The sequence below is a fragment of the Nothobranchius furzeri genome, chromosome 12 (assembly GCF_043380555.1).
Source record: "Nothobranchius furzeri strain GRZ-AD chromosome 12, NfurGRZ-RIMD1, whole genome shotgun sequence".
Classification (NCBI taxonomy): domain Eukaryota; kingdom Metazoa; phylum Chordata; class Actinopteri; order Cyprinodontiformes; family Nothobranchiidae; genus Nothobranchius; species Nothobranchius furzeri.
Window position 1 is genome coordinate 42722468 of NC_091752.1, and position 22885 is coordinate 42745352.

Consider the following 22885-nt stretch of genomic DNA (forward strand, 5'->3'; position numbering starts at 1 on the left):
TGAACTCACTACCAGCTGCTGCTGTTGCACAAAAATAATCAGTCAATTAGTCTGCAACCTTCAGGTGGTGCAATCATCGGAGCCAGAGCTCACCTGCTGCTGATTTAATCATTCGGCACATTTTCCCTGCAGAGGTTATATTAACTGAGGCACAACATGGCCTTTACTAAAACCACTCTATGGTGTGAACACAGGAGACGTCACACCAAACACAAAAAACACTACCGTCCAAAACAAAGTGTGCATGTTTTTTTTAGGAAGGCATCACATTCACATGGTTAAACAGCTGTGGGCTGCTGAGTTGTCAGCTCAGAGGAATATCCAGGACATGAACCCGTTCAGAGGGAAGAACAGCCTCATTTACCATCCTCTTTGAAATCTAAAAGTATCGATTTATGAGCTGGAATAAAAAACACTGAGCTGGTGCTGACATTTACGGGGTACGGGGTCGCCTATAGAGCAACACAAAGACAACAGTGACATTTAAAAATAATGAAGCAAGGAGTAGCTCACGGTGGTGTGTTTAGTGAAGCATCTGCTCAGGTCCTGAGGTGCCGAACACTCAAGCAAAGGTTTCCCCCACAAGTCCACCTGCACCCTCACACCGAGCAGGATTTGAGCTGAATAACACCTGACGTGCAAGTCGGCCACCGCTTGCCGCTCTGCACATTTTACATGCAGATGCAACGCTAAAGTGTGTGTTGCCCTCTGGAGATTTGACTCATATGCTAATACTTCAGCGCTCTGGTATCGGAGATAAAGCTACAGAGTAAAAATAGCTTTTGACTCTTTACGAATGTGTTTAGAGAGGAAAATAAAAGCTGTAAACACGAGAACAGAATGATCAAGCGATAAATGATGATCCTAAACTAGAAAAGCCATCAAAATGTTTTTTAAGGGCGCCAAAGAAGCTAGTGTAAAATTGTTAGTCACAAGCTCACATTCCCACATCTCAGTTTGGGAAGATATTTAAAACCTGGGATTAACTTCATATTCCCTAAAGCAGGGGTACTCAAATGCAAGGGCCACATACAAAGTTTTTAATCAGTCAAAGGTCTGTTTATTGTCATTTGTCAATCCTTAATAAATGTAACTGGAGCACAAAATGCCTTCTTCAATCAAAACATTAAGCATACAATACAGTTTCCATTTAGTAACAAATTCAAATGGATACCCGAATTAAACAAAAACATGTTGGTCTTTTTTAGGATTAAAAGGGAGTAAAATTTAAAAAACTATTTTATGTGTTAAAGTTATTAATTAGTATAATTAAAATGGCCCAAATTGCTTTGACATGTAAAATAAATTCCAAAAGTATCAATAAAGCGACATTAAGACAGATATGGTGTGGTGATCCAAACAGTTCTGTTTTAGGCTACAACTCAGACATTTTCCTTAAAAGCAGTTTTTTTTTACACCTCATAGTATCTCAACGTCTCTGTTGTGTTTTCGTGATAATAACAGTGTGCCGATAAATAGGGAGCGGGGGTCTCATGGTGTAACCATCCCTGTGTCACTGAAGGAAATTCAGATGGGTCACAGTGCTGCTTGTGTAAACGGGACGGTAGTTGAAACTCCTGTTGACTTTATTTGCCAAATGCAGGAAAAGCCAAAGTGTCTGACGGCTGCAGAACCAGAGATCGCAGGTTGATGCCTGTGCCGTCTCTGGTAGAAGTGTGAGTCTGCAGCAGCAGCAGCAGACATAAATCGGCGGTCTCCAGCTCTGCAACTGTTCCTTTGTCTTTGGCCTGGCCGAAAACGGTTTATGATTGGTCAGTCCTCGTGCACATGTGCAGATTATCATTCTCTTTCCTCACTCCCGGAAGAACGGTTCAGAGCGCAAATGGTTTCTATTAGGTATTTTTATTAAATGTTCATGTTGGTTGGTCTGTGAATCTTTCTTTGTAAGGCCTGAGGCCAGATCTCTGGAATGTGGTAACCATGGTAACCCTTGGAGATTGGTGTACCTGTATGTAACTTGAGAAGGCCCGCCTTCTCTGTCCTGTTGGTCAATAAAACCCCTGGGAAACTGAGGACTCATGGGAGTGATGTGGGGCCAGCCTCGGAGGGGGTTTCCCCTGCGTTGACTCTCCATTATTTTGGGGACTCGGGGTACAATGAAATTCCCTCTTGTGATGTGTGTTTATTTCAGGTTCAAGGGTTATGGAGAACAGTTAATTACCCAACAGTTTCTTTGTTGCTAATCTGCAGAGAATATCTACAAGAAAGTTCTACAGAAAGTAGCAAAAGGTCCTGAGAAAAGTTGCTAGGTTATTCGCTAGGCACTTTTTGGGAAAAAAAAAAGTCGTTGAAGGGGGTCAAAAGTCGTTGGGAACAGCGACAGAGTCGCTGAGTTGGCAACACTGGTCACACATAAGCTTCATATATATGAAAATGCATTGCTGCAATTCTTTAGTTTTGAAAATTAATGGGAAATTTACACTGTAACCGTGAGTGATTTCCTGTCCAGCCCTATGTTAACTACAATAATTGACACATCCCAAAAGCAGCTCGTGGAAAAAATAGAACCCGATCCTATCTTTAGAAGAGTGGCACTTCTGTAAAGCGTCTGAAAATGGTCACAGCTGGTTTGTTACACTCCAGACAGAAAAATGGATTATATTTCACATGGTGTCATTTCACTGCCATTCCGCACCACTTTTGCTTCCAGTGTGCAGTAGTGGTAAGGCAGGGAGGAAATGTATCTTTGCCTGTCCCAAAATAAATCATCTTATCACAATCTGGTGCCCTTGAGTCTTCAGTCTGAGGCTGAAGAGTAAATTCCCCAGAGGGAATGTGGGCAGATGCTGTGAAACCCTCTCCTCAACTGAAGACCCTTTTATTTAAAGTTGCTTTGACCTAAATATTTAGTTCATGTGTGAAATCCATTGAAATCATGATGAAAAAATGTGACTCTTTAGCGCCATGCAGTTCGGAGAAAGTATTGCAGCTACGGTGGCTCAATCATGAGTTTGACTGTATAATCAGTTTCCAACCTGTGTAGCCTAAACCCTGGTTTATGCTTCTCCGTCAGCTCCGCAAGGGACAGACACGCACGGATTGACGGAAGCGTTTTGCTTTCATACTTCTCCGTCTCCTGGAGAGTGTTGCAAAGCAATTGCCCGGCAGGACAGCAGAGGGCGTAGCGCTGTTCTGTGGTATCCTGTCATGTATCGGTCCAAGATAGTATTTATATTGTGTTTTTTGCGTATATAAGAGACTTTTAACACGGACATATTTGTCTCTCATTCTCCCACCTCTTCATGCGCTCCCCACCTCTAAATCCACGTTTCCTGTCATTTCTGTCCACAAACAAAACGCTTGCTGCACATCTTTTCACTCCTCCAGTCACGGGAGAATTAAACGTTTATATTTTTAGAGTTTTTTCGCGAGGTATTCTTCAAGCTTCTCCGTATCTGCCGCTAGTTATCCTCGGCTCTCGTTGCAATGGCGGCGCTGTAAACAACAGCGGCGTCCTGACCAATCACAAGCTTGCGTAATCCTAGTTCGACAGATGTTTAAAAAAGTGTGCTTGACTCCGTACGTACTTGCATGCCTGCCGGAGCCCTACGCAAGGACGGATAATGGCGTTGCGTGTCTCCACACTAATGCAGACGGAGAAGCATAAATCAGGCTTAACACACACAAAGTTTAAAACAAGCTACTCGACCTCTTTAAAAAAGCATTTATAATTATCAACCTACCAGTTCTGAAGGAAGCAAGCTAGTTCTGTTATATCTTGAAGCTGTCACGATTCACACACGGAGGAGGGGTGACATCAGCCGGGAGGTCATGTGTTGTGAGAAATTGTGTTCCCCTGAAATATGCTGTCCCCCCGTGCCGGGAGATCGCACATCTGGCTATTTTCACAACATTTGTGATAAGCATTTATGAGAAAATGATGAAATGTAATGTTATAATGTAATGCTTGTGATTTTGTATCTGTATTTCCTCCTAAAAACAATAAAAAAGATACAGTAAAAACATTCTTGTTCACTATTTTGCAGCAAGCTTATTTATCATTTTTGAAAGTTACGTAAAAAGATGTAATCTCACTCAGTTTAACCATCTTTTATTTGAGGTAGTCTAGTCCTCATAATGGACAATAAGTTCTGTGAAGTTGGAAATATTTGCGGTGAGGCGATTCTTGAGTTTGGGAGTCAGAGACACTAATCGGAGGTTGGCGTCCAGCTAACAGGGGGTGGGGCTCTGAACATATGCGGCTTCCTTGTGTTGGACCTGATGACGAACTGACAAATTTTGTGTGTTTTGATTTAATTGTTAATTATTCAAACTAACGAGTACAGTAACGGTATAGCTATTCTTTTCTATTTCTTAGTTGAATTAGCCGACTCCATGCTGTATTTTAAGATGGTGGATGACCATGGAGCGTCGACCACAGTTTATGTATTTAAAAATGTAAATGAGAAAAATAAAATGTAGAATGTAAAAATGAGAGGAACATTTAGAATTGACGTTGGTGAGAAATATTAGTGAAAAAGGACAAGTTTGTGAATTGGATATACAGGATTTGATAGTAAACAGGTAAAAATATCACACACTGGGTCTTTAATTTTAACTCTAATTTGTAGTCATCCTTTATTTGTTTTATGGTATTTCATGATTTTACTACCTACCTTATTTTTCTGATTTTTTTATTTATTTGTCTTTTAAGATTATTATGATTTTATGACTATGATTTTTTTTTATCTATGTGAAGCACTTTGTGATTTTCAGTCTATGATGAGTGCTATCTAAACAATTTTACTTACTTGACTCAAATTTACTTACTTAAATGTCAAGTTCAGAGCTCTGCTCCCGACATGTCCACATGCGGGTGAAGACACACTGCGTCCATCATTTGAGATCATTGTCACCTTTGGGCTGAACATTTTCTGATCCCTCACCTAGGACCTGTTAGCATTGTCCCACCAGAGGCATCTCTAAAGAAAGCTTCCCCATCTGATTGTGTTTCTAAAAGAGCACTAGAACAGACTTTGGCATCATATCCATAAATATTTTAATTACATTACCACTTGATGTCCCTGGGTTAATTGCAGATGTTTCTATTGTATAAATAACACTTTAGAAAATCAACTTTCTATGAATATCATGCACGCCCACATGATGGACCATCGAAGCAAACGCAGCAAAAGACTCATTGCCCTGAAATGCAGAACCGACCGCCACAGGAAATCCTTTGTACCGGTGGCAATAGGATTGTTTAACTCTTCCTCACCCTGTAGGTGATTCTCCTAATACTGTTACCTAGGTTACTCTGTGCCCTCACCTACTGTGCAATATTACCAGAGTTCTGATTGTAAATATGTTTTTATCCCCCCATCATATCATATGCTGCTACAAACCCATATTCTATTACACAATACTTTCATCACTTTTGTTAATCGCCTGCACCGACGGCTTAGTTACTTATTCACAAGGATGCAGTCATGTATTTAATTATTGAGATATGCGATTGTTTGTTTTCCACTATCCTACATGGTACTACTGTAGATAATTTTTTAATGTATATATTGTATATCATATTTCTATTTCACCTGTTCCTTTGTCTCTCCGACTGCTTTGAGCATGTACATGACACAAGAATTTCCCTCGGGCTAAATAAAGTTGTTCTTATCTTATCTTATGTCTTGGAGAGTGATGATCATATTTTAAAGTATTTCTTTCTCACAAAAGTCTGAAAGTAATTTTCTGCAGCTGCTCTAAAACAAAGTTGATAAACTACCTAAATTAAATTCTAATCTGAATCATTTTAGCTTCTAAAGTTCAGGTTTAAATGTGATTCAGTTCCGAAAAATAAGGGAACAATATGAATGGGTATAAAAATTAAAAAAAGCAACAACAACAACTGATGAAGATGAGCCTTTTTTGTCTCATCTTCCATTTGAATCAACTTGAGCTTAACTGGGTTTGCTGTTTTGGTGCAGACGCCTTTATGAGCCTCAGTCGTTTTATTCAAATGGCATTCATTTACAGTCTCATAAAGTGGGAAATTAAAACAATAACTCAGTGGCCTCACACACACACATTATGCACGCACGTGCACACAGATTGAAAGTCAACAACCATGTGCAGATATCCCACAATGCAACACTTTACAACAGTTTACCCTTGAAAGTTTGTCCTAACTTTAGATATCTTACAGATGTCATACTGTGAATATTGTGAAGACATGTGTGTTTCTTAGTGTCTGGTAGAACCAGCAGCTTGACGGGGTTTTCCAGCTATCGCTTCAGCCTCACAGGCTCAAGGGCACCAGATTCAGAAAAGAAATAATTTTGAGGCCAGACAGAGATAATTTCCTCTCTGTCTTAAAGTTCAGTTGGTCCTCAACCCCTCTCAATCCAATAATGGCTAAGTTAATCAATCCCACTCTGTGCTGATCCGTCAACTCTATCCTGCATCTTCTGTGCCAGAGTCTGCTGCCTTGTGAGCACCTGCTTGTAAGTAGTTTCCATTTCACTATGTTTTGATTTACTGATTTGGTGATTTATACATACAGAATTATCTTGCTATGGTTTGAGGAGTTTTGCTGCAACATGCAGTTGATAGGTGGTGCTCTGAGCCCCTGTGTGAGCTTTGTTTTCTGACTTTTAGTTGAGATAAAATATTCTCATTACACCGTACAGAGGCGGAGCTGGCCTAAATGGCGCCCTGTGCGAAATCCCCCTGTGACACCCCCCCCCCCCCCCCCCACACACACACACACACACACACGAAAAAACATTACACCTACAACTTTGTTTCAAATTGCGTGGAGTGTATATATAACAACGTTTGCTAACTGAATACAACATCCAGCTCCTGGCCACCTTCTCACCACTTGTCAAAGTTCTACTGAAATAGACACACTTAACGCAACATGATGGCATCATCGACTTGTTCAGTACAGATGTGCTGAAAGGCGAGAGTCTCAACTTTCAGCTAAAAAAAGACCGCTCTAGCTATTATAGTTTTTATTTTATGGCAGTTTACAGTTTAAACGGGATCATACTAGCAGGGCACCTCCAGCGGCCCGCTGCCGCTCTGTTTTTCATGGGGTAAATAATAGCTCATTTCCCGATTCCAAAAAGAAAGAATGGTCCTACCAGCTCGCCACTTCAATATGAAGAAGATCAGTTCAACAAGGGGAAAAAAACCTGACCTGTAGGCCAGAGAAGCGTTCATTAGCACATCAAGTTAGATTCAGTTTACCGGTGAACATATCACGAATGTACAACAGGTCAATTATTAATCATCTTGGCTACGTAGCTCAATCTATGCATTCCAGTAGCGTTTGCTACAAACAAATACAAAAACAACAATAAAGGAAAACAACTGTCTGACAGACAGCATAGCCGAATTCAAGGCAACACAACAATAATCATTCGATTGCTCTTGGTTTCAAGTTAAGCCCATTAAAGTGCTTAAGTAAATAAAAGTGTTTCAAAAACAGCGTTTTTGAACCGGAGTTCTGCTCGCGGTGGGAACTCCGCCGAACAAGGTCATTTTTTATAGCGAAAACCATCGACTGGTCACTGACAAGTAAAAGGGTGTTATTGGTAGATGTTAAGAACACTTACCGCTGAGGTAAAATGAGAGTATAAATGAATTGAGGGGAGAAAAACGCTTTGTTTTCCAACGCCGTTCTACAAGCAACAAGCTTACAGCCACGGCAGGAGCAGCTTTCATGGTTGCCGCGACGTGGAAGGAGCCAATCAGGAGAGGGACCTCACATCAGCTGACGTGGGTCATGTGACAGGGAGTAGTTGATATGGGTTACACTTTGTTGTGCTTTTATTACAGAAATATTATTATCATCACTATTATTATTAAGAACATGCGATTTCTATGTTTTGTTTATGTATTGGTTGATGCTAAAAAAAATATTTTTAGAAAAAAAAAAAAAAGGAAATTAAATGCCGCCCCCTGCAGACTGCCGCCCTGTTCGGCCGCACATGTTGCACATATCAAGCTCCGCCACTGACACCGTACATTTGGTTTGTTGAATTTACAGTCAATTTATGTGTTTTTGTCCATTACAGTTTTGCCACTGCTACTGAATTGAGTTTACAGGTTTGGTTGAGCAGGATTGTATTTGTGTTTAAAGGGAAACCATTTTTATGAGGATTTAATTTATCAATATTATATTTTAGCGCACAGGAAAATAAAGGGACTACATTTTCTTGTCTCTGCCTTGGTTCCTTTTTGTGATCAGACCCTTTGTGAATTTTGGTGATTTGGTCTGCAGCGGTTCTGTATAATCAGGATGCAGGATGCAAAATAAACAGGATGGTGGGGACTTTTCATCCGCTTGTAGAGTTTAGTCTTTCTTAGTTTTACGATTATCATATTTTTCTGTGCGCCACTTGATCGTGAGACTGCTACCCGTTAGCTTTAGCATTAGCCAATCTGTGTGTAGCTGCACTTTTGATCTCAAACTTTGGACTGGTTCTGCCTTTGTGCCTTTGCTGGTTCCTTTATTTTCCTCCACTGCATCCAGATGACCACACTGTGTGCCAGTAAAAAGCGTTTTTCTTACAAGTAACTTACTTTTGTTCAATAAAGTTCTGGGGAAAATAGTGATTCAAAGATGTTGCACCAGTGCTATGTTTAAAAATAGAGACACGCACAGACTTTTTTTTTTTTGTCGCACTGTACAGCCCTGCTCTGATGTGGAAGAGCCTGGGGTAAAATCAGGACGTCAATAGCACATATGTACCAGCTAGCAAGAAAAGCAAGTTTTGATCTTTTTCTGGAGTGGTTTTTGCGCGTTTCAGTGCACCACTGCTGATACAGCGCCCCCATAGTGGCACAGCACTGCAACTGCAGTTAAAATAACATCCATATAGCTGGGGGCAGACAGAGTGAAATCAGGCTGGGGCGGCCGCCACGCACATTTGAACACAGGAAAAACCCTGTAAACACACACTTCACCCTAAATTTGATTAAAGTTTCTCTCCTTTGCTGTTTGTACTAAAAGTTATTCAGTTGAACACACCAGATGCATTACCTACTCATGTTAGCAGGTAGCTACTAGCTAGCATCTGTAGCCTTCTGCCCTTTCCTTAGAAATGATTAAATTAGAGGAACCCCAGGGGGAGAAACAGCAGGTGACATATGGATGGCAGGCAACCAGGGTAGAGCAGTGAGACGTGACTTGAAGATCCAGGGTATTGGTGCAGGGGTTAGAGGTAGAAATGAGGACCTGAGCAAAGCAAAACTAAACAGGTTAAATCTCAACAAACAGATTACTAGTCAAATTTAGACTTGTGGTCAGATCTACCCAAACTGAATTATCAACCGACGTGGAGTGGTGTTGCGCTGCTCCTTAAGTACCCTGGTGCCTTGATGTAGATGCCCAACAGCTGGTGAATCTCAGCCACACTCGCCTGTGGACCCAACTCAGGAAAAAACACAGGAGATTTACCCAGACCGTGACACTGGCAGCTTTTGTTCTTGGAAAAATAAGGAAAAAAGAGTGGAAGCAGTGCTGACGCTTTAAAGCCTGGAACAACACACTCCTGCACACTTTCTGTCACGAAGCTTCCAAGTGAATCCTCTTACACAGAACTCTCCGGAAGATGCAGAGAGGATTCTTTTGTTGCACAAACTTGAGAAATCATCACAACAGCACACAGAGAATATGTAGGTACAGACTGACATTTCATTACAATTATTTTTTAAATTCATTTTTTATTAGAATTTATCTATACATTTTTCTGTAAAACTACTTTTGAGAAGGTAAATAAAAGATTTATTTGAAAATTGTCATTTTCAAACTGTTTTTTAAACCCTTATAAGGGACTTAGAAGCAAACATTTTTACACATAGCCCCACCAAGAATTGGCTACCAGTGCCCATGGAACCCAGGTTACAAAACCTTGTGGTTCTTAAAAGATAAATGTTAGTATCATTTATATTAAAATGGTGTAAAAACATTCTTAATGTCTTCATTTTTATAAAATTTGTAAAAATAGTTCAACTCGTAGGTCACCATTTTTGTTGGCGTTGCAATGCACTCTGGGTAGCGACGTCATTTGGTTGTACCTCGGTTGCACCGGCTGGCTTTGGGACCCTGTAGTGACTGTTCAGCGACATCAACAAGTCATCTGTTCAGCCTTTTCAATTTAAACCAGAGTGAAACATTAATGAGGACATCACTGACCATGTTTCACAAAACGAGCATCAACATGAAGAGCAGGAAGGGCGGGATGAAGCGAGAGCAGGACAAAACCGGTGGAGGGGAGTGTATGTTGTCAAGAGCTCACATTTTTGTCAGCAGAAGTTAACGGTAAGCTATTGTGTGATCAATTTTTTTCAATTACCAATGGTTTTGGAGAATTTTAGCATCCAGAGCTGTTGTGTGCTTCATAGATGATTAGGATATTCAGTGAAACGACTTTAATCATTTTTGCAGATATCCCGTGCATCACTGCACACGAAAACTTTGATGATGTTTGCCTCTACCGAGATGTCTTATGGGCTGCCCTCGTCAGCCTCCACAACCGGGAGAGTGCTGCCCTACCAAATCGGAACTGGGTCACCAATAGGTAGCCTCTGCTAATCACTATAATATAATGTTGGGGCTGTCCCGGATGATGAGCCTCCTGCCGGTCAGATGGGCGCAGCTACGGAGCTGTCCAGAGCTTAGTCGTCCCGCATTGTATTTAAGATGTGTTAAATAAAGAGTATCATGTATTAAACTGAGACTGATTGCTGACTATTTGTATCATTTCATGCCCCACAGAATATAATGTACGACATTAAACCAAATAACGTTCTAATTTAGCACACATTTAATTGACATATCTATAGAAGGACCATGTTATTTTTTAATATCATTACTATGAAAGCTATATATGTATTTATCTATATATCTATCTATTAGCTGCAATCAGTAACCCAAGTCCTCAGATGAAACCCATAAAAGTTACTGTTAATTATCTATCTGAATTTGGAACATTACTGTCCTGCTTCAGGCCATGTTTGTCATTTAAGACAGTGGACTAAGGTGCACACAGTATTTATAAAAGGGCTGTGACCTCCAGACGAAATCCTCTTGAATACCCCCCCCCCCCCCCCCCCCCCCAGTGGATAATAGTGAAAATGGTAAACTGTAAAAGCTGGCCTCGCTGTATACTCCCCGCCCAAAATAGAAACAAAAAAATTTTCTCATCGCTTCTGCACGAATCACGTAGGTGACCCATTTTGGATTCAAAACGGCAAATTTCGCCAAAAAATGAGGGATTTTCATGTCTGAATAACAACATAAATTTTATTCTGTCAAAGTGCAGCAAAATTTAATCTCTTTGAAGGACAAGAGTGCAACTGCTTGATGTAAAATGTGGCGTTCAATGGCCAGAAGAAGCTCTGTTTTTACGAAGCTCTGTGAGACAACTCAGTCCCGTTAATTATGTTAGGGGGGAATTCCACTGTTTTCCGGTGTTGGGAGTTTAGTAACGGCAATTCGTAGCACAATCTGTGATAATTTTCTTTTTCTTCCATTTTGCTTCACAAGCAACTGTTGTATTATACCAATACCAGTTGTTTTGGATCCCTTCTGCTGATTATACTAAGTCACAACCAATCAGTGTGAGTTAACTAAAAATTCCAATCAGCAGCTCCATTCTGAGTACCTACCCCTGAAAATGTCCCGCAAAATGGCCGTTCGTTGATTTGTGCCAACCAAAAGGAGGAATCATGAGTTTCAGCGGGACGTTAACGTCCCAGTAGCAGACGCTCCTGTCGCTGTAAACGGTTGTTAATTAGTGTACGAGTTTAGATCGAAGCAGAGATGAACCCCCTGCTGTGCTTCAAACGAGTAGTCCCACTCAGCTGGATTCACCAGGCCTACTTTCAGCTGCCCTGTTTGCTGCCTGTCTCCCTCCTTCTGCTTTGATTTTTGTTTCAAGAGAAAAAAAAGGCATTTTTTTCAGCTGACAAGATCAGCTTGTTGTATCTTTACAAGCTCTGAGTTGAATATCCGTGTTTAAGCCTGGACTTCCGAGTGCGTTTTGCACATTAATCTGACAAAATCTCCTACAAGGATGTGTGCTGAGCCTCTAAAATGATCCACAACTGCTGCTGCTGCTTCTCTGTGTTAGGAAAATAAATCAGCCTTGTGATAAAAGCAAAGAGGTAATTAAATGCGGTAATAGACCTTATTAGCTATTCATCAGCTGCAACTGCATCCAAACTTTCCCCTGAGGCACAGAGATCCTCTCATACAGGAAAAGTCTTTGAAACAGGTAGCGCAACGCCTTCTTGAATACCAAAAAGCTTGTTTTTTTTTTTCCTTTGTTACAGCTCCTCCAAGTGAATCATTTGACAACAGAGAAGCCATTTTCCACGGCTGGCTAATTCAACACAATGCCTGCAGGGGAGCTAGACAAGGTGTGCTGCGGGGAGAATGTCACAGGTATTTGAGAAAGGTTAGACAGAAAGGAGAGTGTGTTATGATCATACATGCTATTCATCATCACTTTCCTACCACACACAGGCTCTGCAGAGGTGTGTTGTTGTGTGTGGTCCAAGTGGATTCCTGGCCCAAAACAGAAACAAGTTTAGTTTGAAAAGCAGCAGCCTAAAATCACCAGTAACATCTTTTATTGTAAGTTGTGTCTTGTTTCCAATGGTAGAAAATACATCATTCTCCAGCTACTGGCTTTCACACCTGTTTGTAGGTTTACAGGCAATATCTGCTAAAATATGTGCAAAAGAACTGTGATCATAGTTTTTACATGCAGTAAAAAGTATTTAAAATTTCTTTAACAAGTTCAATTTCTGGATGTACAACATTTCCTCCACATGGTGATATTATATTTTTGTATGATGTTTTGCAGTAAGTGGCTGTGAGAAAGTAATATCACATTTATCTAAAGTCAATTGACAAAGGTTGTTGGGTGAAAAGCAAAATGCCTTCAAGAAAAAGATGTGCAGTTGTCTTTATTTGAACCTCTTTGGATTACCATGACCTGGATGACTGAGAACTATCACCAGCATAATATTACATTTACACTTTAGTATTTGAACATTAGGGCCAGTTCATACAGTAAGAAACTTGACAATCTTTGACCTGCTTCTCTCCCGATGTGCTTATTGGACACCCTTGATTACGTGCTGGCTCTAAAGATCATCTTAAATTATCCTGCTGTGTGTGGTGTGTTAAGAGTGCTGGTCTGCTCTGAAGCAAGGGCTGCTCTATGTGTTGGATGTTCTTGGTCAGTTTTTATGAAGAGCAATGTGAGTTCAGAGGTTAGAAGGTTAATCTGTAACTGGTGGATTGATGGTTTGAACCCAGACTCCATTGTTGAATGTATATTGTGGAAAAGTCCACCTACTTAAGTGCAGTAATGTTTTTCCACAGACTGCAGCGTTGAGTTTTCACAGAATTAATATAAATAACCCAGTTCTGCTCTTGAGCATCAGCCGTGATGCTCATAAAAATTTAGATAGGCTTAAGCTGTTTTGAAATTGGTTCTTTTTCCAGTCTCTCATGTTGGTTTCCTGGAAGTGGACCATCATGTGTCTTTCCCTTTTCTCCGTTAAAGATGCAGAAGATGTACGGATTTCTGGACTTATGATTTTCGGGTATCTGCTGATTGGAGTGGGCAGTTATCTGATATATCTGAAATTTATGAAGCTGTCGGGGGCTATTGGAAAAATCCTTGAGCTCTGGGAAGGTTGCTGCCATGCGCTGGGCACTCAGACTTGCTGCAGGTAAATCGCAAGCTGGATGCACTGTATAGCTACTGAGGAAGATTCCTGAATTTGCACGGATGGATACCATTCAATTCAATTCAATTCAAGTTTATTTATATAGCGCCAAATCACGACAAAAGTCGTCTCAAGGCACTTCACATAATAAACATTCCAATTCACAGTTCATTAAGCCAATCAGAAATAATGTTTCCTATATAAGGAACCAAGCAAATTGCATCAAGTCACTGACTAGTGTCAGTGACTATACAGCAATTCTCATACTAAGCAAGCATGCAGCGACAGTGGAGAGGAAAACTCCCTTTTAACAGGAAGAAACCTCCAGAGAATCCTGGCTCAGTATAAGCAGCCATCCTCCATGACTCACTGGGGATTGAGAAGACAGTGCAGACACACACACACACACACACACACACACACACACACACACACAGAGAAGTAATGTGTCTACAGTTATATTGTGATGTCTTAGTAAATATTCTATTTGGTGAAAGATAAACTTTATTGTATTTATCCTAGTGGATCTATAATTAAACGGATAAACTAGTATTAGCACATCAAAAGTCAAGGAAACCAAAAAGTTATTATCAGGAGAGAGAGAATGTATTAGTGGTTAGCAGCAGTGTGCTAGTCGATGGCCCCCTCCATGAGGCCACCACAGCTCAGCAGAACGTCATTGTAGCTTCTTCTGGGGAGAAAAACACTTACAGAGAAAATAAAGTTAACAGCTGAAATTGCACAAAATAGTACAGTTAAAGAGCAGACTGTAGAAGAAAGCAGGAGAGTGTGAAAAGTGGTCAGTGTGTCCTCCAGCAGTCTAAGCCTATAGCAGCATAACTACAGAGATAACTCTGGATAATCTATCCTATTTAGATGTAGGCATGTTGGAGGCAGGGCAAGGGAGAGCCGTCTTTACAGACTGTACACTCCACCTCCCTGTACTCCCCCACTTGTCCAGATTTAGGCTAACATCAGATTTTAACTATAGGCCCTATCAAATAAAAATGTTTTAAGCCTATTCTTAAAAGTAGACAAAGTGTCTGCCTCACGGACTAAAGCTGGGAGCTGGTTCCACAGGAGAGGAGCCTGATAACTAAAACATCTGCCTCCCATCCTAATTTTAGATATTCTTGGAACCACCAGTAGACCTGCAGTCTGAGAGCGAAGTGCTCGGTTAGGAACATATGCAACAATCAGATTCCTGATGTATGATGGAGCTTGATTATTAAGAGCTTTATATGTGAGAAGAAGGATCTTAAAATCTATTCTGAATTTAACAGGTAGCCAGTGTAGGGAAGCTAAGACAGGAGAGATATGATCTCTCTTTTTAATTCTCATCAGAACTCTAGCTGCAGCATTTTGGACAAGCTGAAGACTTTTAACTACATTCTGTGGACTTCCTGAGAGTAATGAATTACAGTAATCTAGTCTTGATGTAATGAATGCATGAACTAGTTTTTCAGCATCACTCCTGGAAAGTATGCTTCTAATCTTAGCAATATTCCGAAGGTGGAAAAAGGAAATCCTACAAACTTGTGAAACCTGGGATTTGAATGACATGTCCTGGTCAAAGATAACACCAAGATGCCTTGCTTTGTTCGCGGGGATTAATGTAATGCCATGATGGAGAATGCCACTGCATGGCACAGATGGAATTAACCCCCATTATTTGGTTGATTGGTTACCCCTGTGACCAATAAAACTGTAAGGCAGAGAGGAAAGTGTTATCTCTGGCCTGCTCCAAAATAATAAATGTCATCTGAATCCGACTACCTGTTTGGCCTTGGCTGAAGAAAACAAAACTCCTCGTGGAATTAATACAGACACTCACTCTCACCCCCTCCTAACCTATTCCTGATGTGGAACTGCGGATCTGGGTGGAAGGTCACGGAGTCACGAAGGACTCGCTGCTCGCTTTGTTTGGCTTCCAATCTCCAACTCTTCTACTGTGTTGAGAAAACAAAACAAAACAAGTAATGCAGTTGAATGAAATACACAGAATGATCGTACAAAAGAAGCTTAAAAAAGATTTTCACAGACATAATAATTCCTGGCTGGTTAGTTCACTACTCAAAGTTTAGTTGATATTGTGTTGGTCTGTCAGTTTTAGTCCAATGTTGTTTTTTGTAGTTCATTTTACCTGTTTCACTGCTTTAGTTTTGGTCTGCCTCAACATTCCCAAGTTTTAGGAATTCCCTGCAACTCAGATTTTTTGGCAGTTCATTGTCAATTCTATTTTAGCCCTCTCACATACTCTATTGGGCCATTCCCATCTGTACCGGGTCGGCCCGGGCCGGGTAGGGTAGGTTGTTTACATATCTGGGTGGCCTGGTATTTTTCCGGGCCAACCAAGGCTCATTCTCAGCCCTCTTCTCGAGGGGGTCTGCTTCAGGCCGACCAGGGCCAACACACCCACTGCTGACAGCAAATTCACACCTTCCATTAGAGCAAGCCTCTGATTGGTGGGTAGAATCAGCCCACATGGGCTTAAGACAAGGATGTGTGGAATCAACCAGGCCAGGCTGGGGCCGACTGGGGCTACCCGGCCCGGGCCGACCCGGTACAGATGGGAATGGCCCAAAAGTGTTCAAATTCTGTTAGTTTGAAACTATGTTTTTTGTAGTTAATTTGACCTGTTTCATTGCTTTAATTTTAGTATGCTTCAATACTCCAAGTTTTAGTAATCCCTGCAACCCAATTTTTTTGTGTGATTAACTGTAATTCCTGGTTAGTCCTTATTACCTTAAAACATTTGAATTCTGTTATTTTTCAACAATCTTTTTCAGTGGTTCATTGTGTCATCTCACACTCAGTAATTCCTGGTTAGCCTTTTAATCTACTCAAAGTATTGAATTTCTGTTAGTTTTTTACTTTTAAATTACATTAAACTACCTGTTTTTACTGCCGTAGTTTCAGTCTTCTGACAATTTTAGCGTAATCTTTGTTTTCACTTACTGTATTGACCCAAATATAGGACGAAGCTGTTTTTCATTGAAAATAATTTTAAAATGTTGGGTCGTCTCATTATCGGGGTCTAAGCATTGGCATATGCTGATATTTGTCTGGCATCATTACAAGCCCGTAACAGCAGAGGGCGCCAGGTTGTATGTTCTCAACAGAAGAAAAAAAAATGGTGAGGAGAGGTCCAAAGCAGAGTGGACTGAAAGTGGGACAAGTTAACATACTAAGGCATAGTTATGCAAATTTTAAGAAAACGGGGGTCAATTCAGCCGAGGCGTCAAACATTGCATGCATGGATGACTTGGATGGCAGTGAGGATGACAGTCAATGGGAGGAGCCAGCAAGTGTTGCAATCTGATGGTACACCCCACAGCAGCATGAGGGTGAGAGAGTACAGCGAGGCAGAGGTTGTCTGTGAATAAAAGCCCCATTTGACTTTTGATGTCACATGTCACATGTCAGCAAAGTTCTGATAGTTTGCATTGAAACAGTGTTTTTGCTGAGTATTTGTTTTCAATTTTTTTTATAAAAATAGTTTATTTAAAAAGTGATTTTTTTGTCTATTCCTTAAGATTAAAGTTCATTCAAGTTTATTTACATAGCGCCAAATCACGACAAGAGTCGTCACAAGGCGCTTCACATAGTAAACATCCCATTGCAGGTCAGTTCATTAGGCCAATCAGAAAAAGGTTTCATGTATAAGGAACGCAGCAAATTGCATCAAGCCATTGACTGGTGTCAGTGACTTTACAGCAATCCTCATACTAAGCAAGCATGTAGCAACAGTGGAGAGGAAAACTCCCTTTTACGCCGGGGACACACCGGCCGCCGAAACGCCGCAAAATTGGGACCGCCTTCATTCGGTGCCCTTGTTATCCTATTCGAGGGATTCCCAAAGTGTGGTGCGCGAGCTGCCGCTAGGGGGTGCGCGAGGTAAAAAGTGTAATGGCTGAAGAGCTCAGAGAAGTCTGTCATATGTCACCATTAGCGTAGCCAGAAACTCATTTGTGGGTGGGCCTAAGAAAAAGTAAGTGGGCCCAATAAATGTAATTGAAAACAAGTATATTTTTGCTTGTGTGTCCTCCGCCTGTGCCTAGCTTCATAATAACAATGCACCGAGCTTCAGCGCTCTGGCCTGCGCACACCGATATGTTCTGTATTTGATCATTTTTAACGGTGTTGGAGAAATCTGAAGGTGAGTCATTCTGGCAGATTGTAATTAACACCCTGTATCATGCAGGTGTTCTGACATTGTAAACCTCACACACAGAACATTGTGGATGTAACAAAATAAATCAAGAAATGATTCCCATTCAGGCTATTAACAGTGCGCTGAAGATCTGAAGTTCAGAGCGCGTCTGTCAGAGGTCAGACGCGTTCCAGCGGAACCACGGCTCACGGGTGCACAAGTGAGCACATCTGGGCTGGGCAGAAGTAATTTTACAACATTGGTTTAAATAGCGCCAATAACGAGACGCGGTGACTTGAGCGGTTCATGGAGCTGTGCCGCTTGCGCGCGCGCACACACACACACACACACACACAGATTCAATAAGCGCGCACGCTGCGCAAACTCCGGTGTACCGTCAGACTGAAGGCAGAAATGAGCGCTGCCTCCTCTGTGATAAAAACTTTTAAGAGGTTTTATAACATTTTTCATTCCAGGTCAAATTAAGATATTAGCTTCTATTTTGAGATGACGTATTAAAGTCGGGTCCGCTCCAGCCAGTGACTCCGAACCTGACCACATCTCATGTTACTGCAGCATTTGTTATTCCAGTCCGCATAGCAGCGGATCGCAGATTCAGCCACACCATAAAACAGTGATAAGTCGGTATATCATTTCCATCTTGTCCCCTATAGACAATTGATTACGCACAAATAGGTGATCAGCTCAGGTTTATGAAGAGCAGAAGGAAGGAGAGAGCTCTGGCCACACAGGTTAAACGTTCCTACTTTAAGAAAACTGTTAAATTGCATTGTTTATGTGCTACCTGGGCACTCTAAATATTTATTTAAAATTAAATCAAAAGAAATTGTAATGGTATTGAATGTTTATTAATTACTATTTAAAAAGTGAAAGTGATGGGGAAAAAGGTCGATCATATTTTTTTAGCTTGACGTCTGATATATATATATATATATATATATATATATATATATATATATATATATATATATATATATATATATATATATATATATATAGCCATGCCCTGATGTGGGGGCTGGGGGGTGCGTCGACATGGTCGGGACATAGAAGGGGGTGCGCGGCTAAATAAGTTTGGGAACCACTGTCCTATTCTATAGACCATATGGGATGTCGAAGCGCCGCGCGCCAGCGCTCCAGCCCGCGCCGTGCAGCGATCGTTTGGGCGTCTGCTCTATTTTTTTCGCAAGCCGTGGGTGAACTGCGTCAATTCTGGCAGGAAGTCAAACCTAGACATAAGAGGCAGGCTGGTAAATTTAACAAAATAAAGCATTTCAAAATACAATTCCGCGATAGTCAAATGTGTTCGTAAACAGACACTGCATAAAAACCACACGAACACACACACACACACAGAGCGAACTTGTGCGTGTGTGTGAGACCACGTGAAGGGGGTGTGGTTTTGGCTGTCTTTCAACCAGAGCAAACAGGACAGAGAGGAAGAAAATCATAGGCCAGCTATTAACAACTGGTTCACATCATAGCTTCACACACACACACGTACAAACACACACACACACACAAACAGCAAGGTTGGAGGGGGGTGTCGAGGAAAAGAGCAGAGGAAAGGCGGAGAGAAAATGGAGGACACCAAGTGGTAAAAAGAAAAACTATGAGGCGCGCCTCAACCGGAGCGGAGAAACAAGTGTCTGGTCTGAACTGAGGAGCAGTGAGCAGCGGCCGAATTTTGCGAGCGCTTCGCCTCCCGGCGCTTCGGCGGCCGGTGTTTCCCCGGCGTTAACAGGAAGAAGCCTCCAGAGGATCCTGGCTCAGTATAAGCAGCCATCCGCTACGACTCACTGGGGATCAAGACGAATGAGCACCAGCACCAACAGCAGCCCACACACACACAACCAAGGCCGGATTAACCATATGGGCAACTGGGCAATTGCCCAGGGCCCACGAACTCTAAAGGGCCCAGGGCAGCAAGGGCACAAGCAAAATACTGTATCTGTAATCTCCCGCTTTATATTAAACAAGGGTGACCGTACATCCTGTTTTCCCCGCACATGTCCACTTTTCACTCTCTGTCCGGGCATCCGGGGGGTTCTTGTATTGATGAAAATGTCCGACTTTTCATCCAGGAGCAGGGATCGAATTATGGGGGAGCTGGATATCCTACACATCCAGGGGAGCCGGAAAAAAGTTTTCTACCTATATTACATCATTTATGGACTCTTCTGAGCAGAGAGCACAGACAGTGGCACAGCGATGATCATTGGTGCGCAGTGCTCCAGGCAGCTGCTTCCAGCGCACAGTCCATTCTCAAAGTGGCGCAACCAAAAAACTACGATTGGCACACGATCGTTCATGTCCGCACATGTTCTCTACTTTCTGTCTTATTTGCGCCTGAAGCGCTCTGCTACTGCAGAGCTCATCACCTGTGCTGCGGTGATTTCACTTCACTGACGCAGCATCGAAACGCGCTCTCCACTTTGCTGGTCAGGAGATCCCTTTGATCTGCTCAAAAGTAACTGATGAGGTGAACAAGTAAGAATCCAGGCAGCCGATTTTCTGGAGAGTTTAGAGGAGGTGCAGGAAGATGAGAGACAGACAGGACAGGAAATAGTTCAATAAAAACAAGAAAACAAAGTAAAATGGAGGTAGATTTATCTCCACTACATGTTTTTACCTGTATAAAACAATAAGTTACACACATGCACAAAATGCCTGAAGTCCAGTATCAAGGACTCACAGTCAGTGATGGTCTGGGGTGCCATGTCAGCTGTATATTTCAGGTGGGGCCGTTGACTCCTCCCCTCTCCTGGGACTTCTTTTGCTGCTATACATCTTCGCCTCCCCTCCCCATATCACACTTGGTGTGGAGGGTGGTGCCTTGGTCTGCCTGAGTGTTTGCAGCTCCCGGGTCAGGGGGTTTAAGATTTTTGGCATCTGCCTGATTAATCCCAGAGGCTGTCTGGTGGGATCTGGGTCCCTGGGCTCTGTTGGGTCCTCGGCGGGGCTGGTCACCCCTGGGTCCCAGGTCACTGGCTTACGGGCTCGGCCGGCTTGGGGGTGGGAGGCTGCGGGCGGGCCTGTGGGCTTGCCGCTGATATCCCCCGAGATGCTGCTGGTTGTGGCCCCCCGGAGCAATCCTCTGCGCCTCTCAAGGGGGGCAGGGGCTTTTCTAGTCACAGTCTCCCAGGGGTCACCGCGTTCTGGGGCAGCTCCTGGATCTCTGAGACTTGGAGCTCCTTCCATCTCCTACGCATCTTTGGGGGGCAGATCTGTGGCCCCTCACACTCGCTATTGACACTCCTATAGAGAACCCTTACATATACAAGCACTGGTACGCACACAGCTGCTCACATGGTGCTCTCATAAGTATGAACTTTGGTACGTTCAACACATGTTGGATGTGGCTGGCACTTAATGCATTGTGATTTTAATCGTGATTGTTCAGTAAAACAATGTTTTTATATTTTCTCATCAGGTTGACGCAGTGATAGCTTGCTCCTGTTGTATTGTTGTGTCCCTTTTCTTTTTCTTTTTTTCTCTCTCCTTCTGCAGGTCCAGAGGCAGACTCTTGTTCATAAATGTTTGTTTTCGTGGAATTTGTGAGAAATTTATTACTAAACAATTTAAACATGTCAATTTAAAAGACAATTTATAAAAGCTTTGGTATTAAAAAGCAACCCTGTGTTTGGATGAATCTAAGGTGAAGTGTGTTTTGTTAGCGGGTGAATGCATGTATCAGAACATGTATCTTAAAGAGAGGACGCGTTGTGTGGAGAAAGAATTTGGTTTTGTCAATAAGCTAAGTTGTTCTTATTAAAGAGCATTCAGACGCAATCTGTGTTCTACCTCACCATCAGGCAACCCTCGTCGTGGATCCGGAGGTCAGAGGAGGATGTTGAACAGCCTCAGGGTACTGGGTCCGGTAGGGAAGACCGATGGTACCAACTTCTCCGGTCCTAGAGATGCCGCAGGCACACAGGTGGAATTGGTTTGCATCTGCAGATTCTTAGTAGCATCAGCTTGTTCTGCAGGTGTTGTTTTGTTGTGTCGGAGCAATTCTGCCAGCGTGACAGAAATCGCTTGTTTGGTTAAAGAGCGTTGGGCAGCCGTCCCAACCTTCCGTAGAACTCACTCACAAATGACGAGAGTTCTGTTTTAAAAGATGGCTGTTATCATTTGGAATGAAAACTAGCAAGCCGACTGTGATGTTGTCAATGAGAATCACTGATGGATCACCCTCTGAAAAGGGGACAAAGTGTGTTGTTAGGAAGGCAGATGCCAAAGATTTTTTTACTGCTGTTAATAAGTGCAGCTTTTTTTTAAATAAGCCTTGCAAATTCATGCTTCCAAACTCCTTTATGCAATGCCAATTACTTGTACTTGTATTACTTTGCACAAACACTATCCATCTGCTCTTGATATGGCTCCTCTGTCAAACTTTAGAACCCATTGTGGCACACAAGTCAAAAGGTTTGCCCACTTCTGATCTAGACAGATATAGATATGTAATGTGATGAAACTGGAATAAAACACCAAACCAGAGCAGAAATGCAGATGAGAACCATATTGAAACTTTCCTATAGTATAGCTGTACCAATGTTTACATTCTTACACCAGAAAATAATTAATATAAAAAGCACCAATTCAATGCATTTCACATTGAACAACACAGTACAGTCAGCAAAAAGATGTTTATTAACATTTTTAAACCAAAATAAGATAAACAAAGGTGGGCACGAGCTGTGCTGCTTTGGAGACTCTGAACCACGTTATTTTATTAATTTGCTGTGTGTGTCCTAATAATCATGTGCTCCGCTGCCCCCCCCCCCCCCCCCCCCCCCACACACACACACACAGCTGTGTCTTCCAATTGATTTTGGAAAAAGTGTGTGTGTGGGGGGGAGGGCATTGCCCCCCAACTCCAATCATGACTGAAGGTCTAGATTTTTAGGCCAGTAAATATGCTAAATTTTAGGGGGAAATAAGAAACAGTGTCAGTGGGTTAAACAAACTGACCAAACCAACATTAGTGGA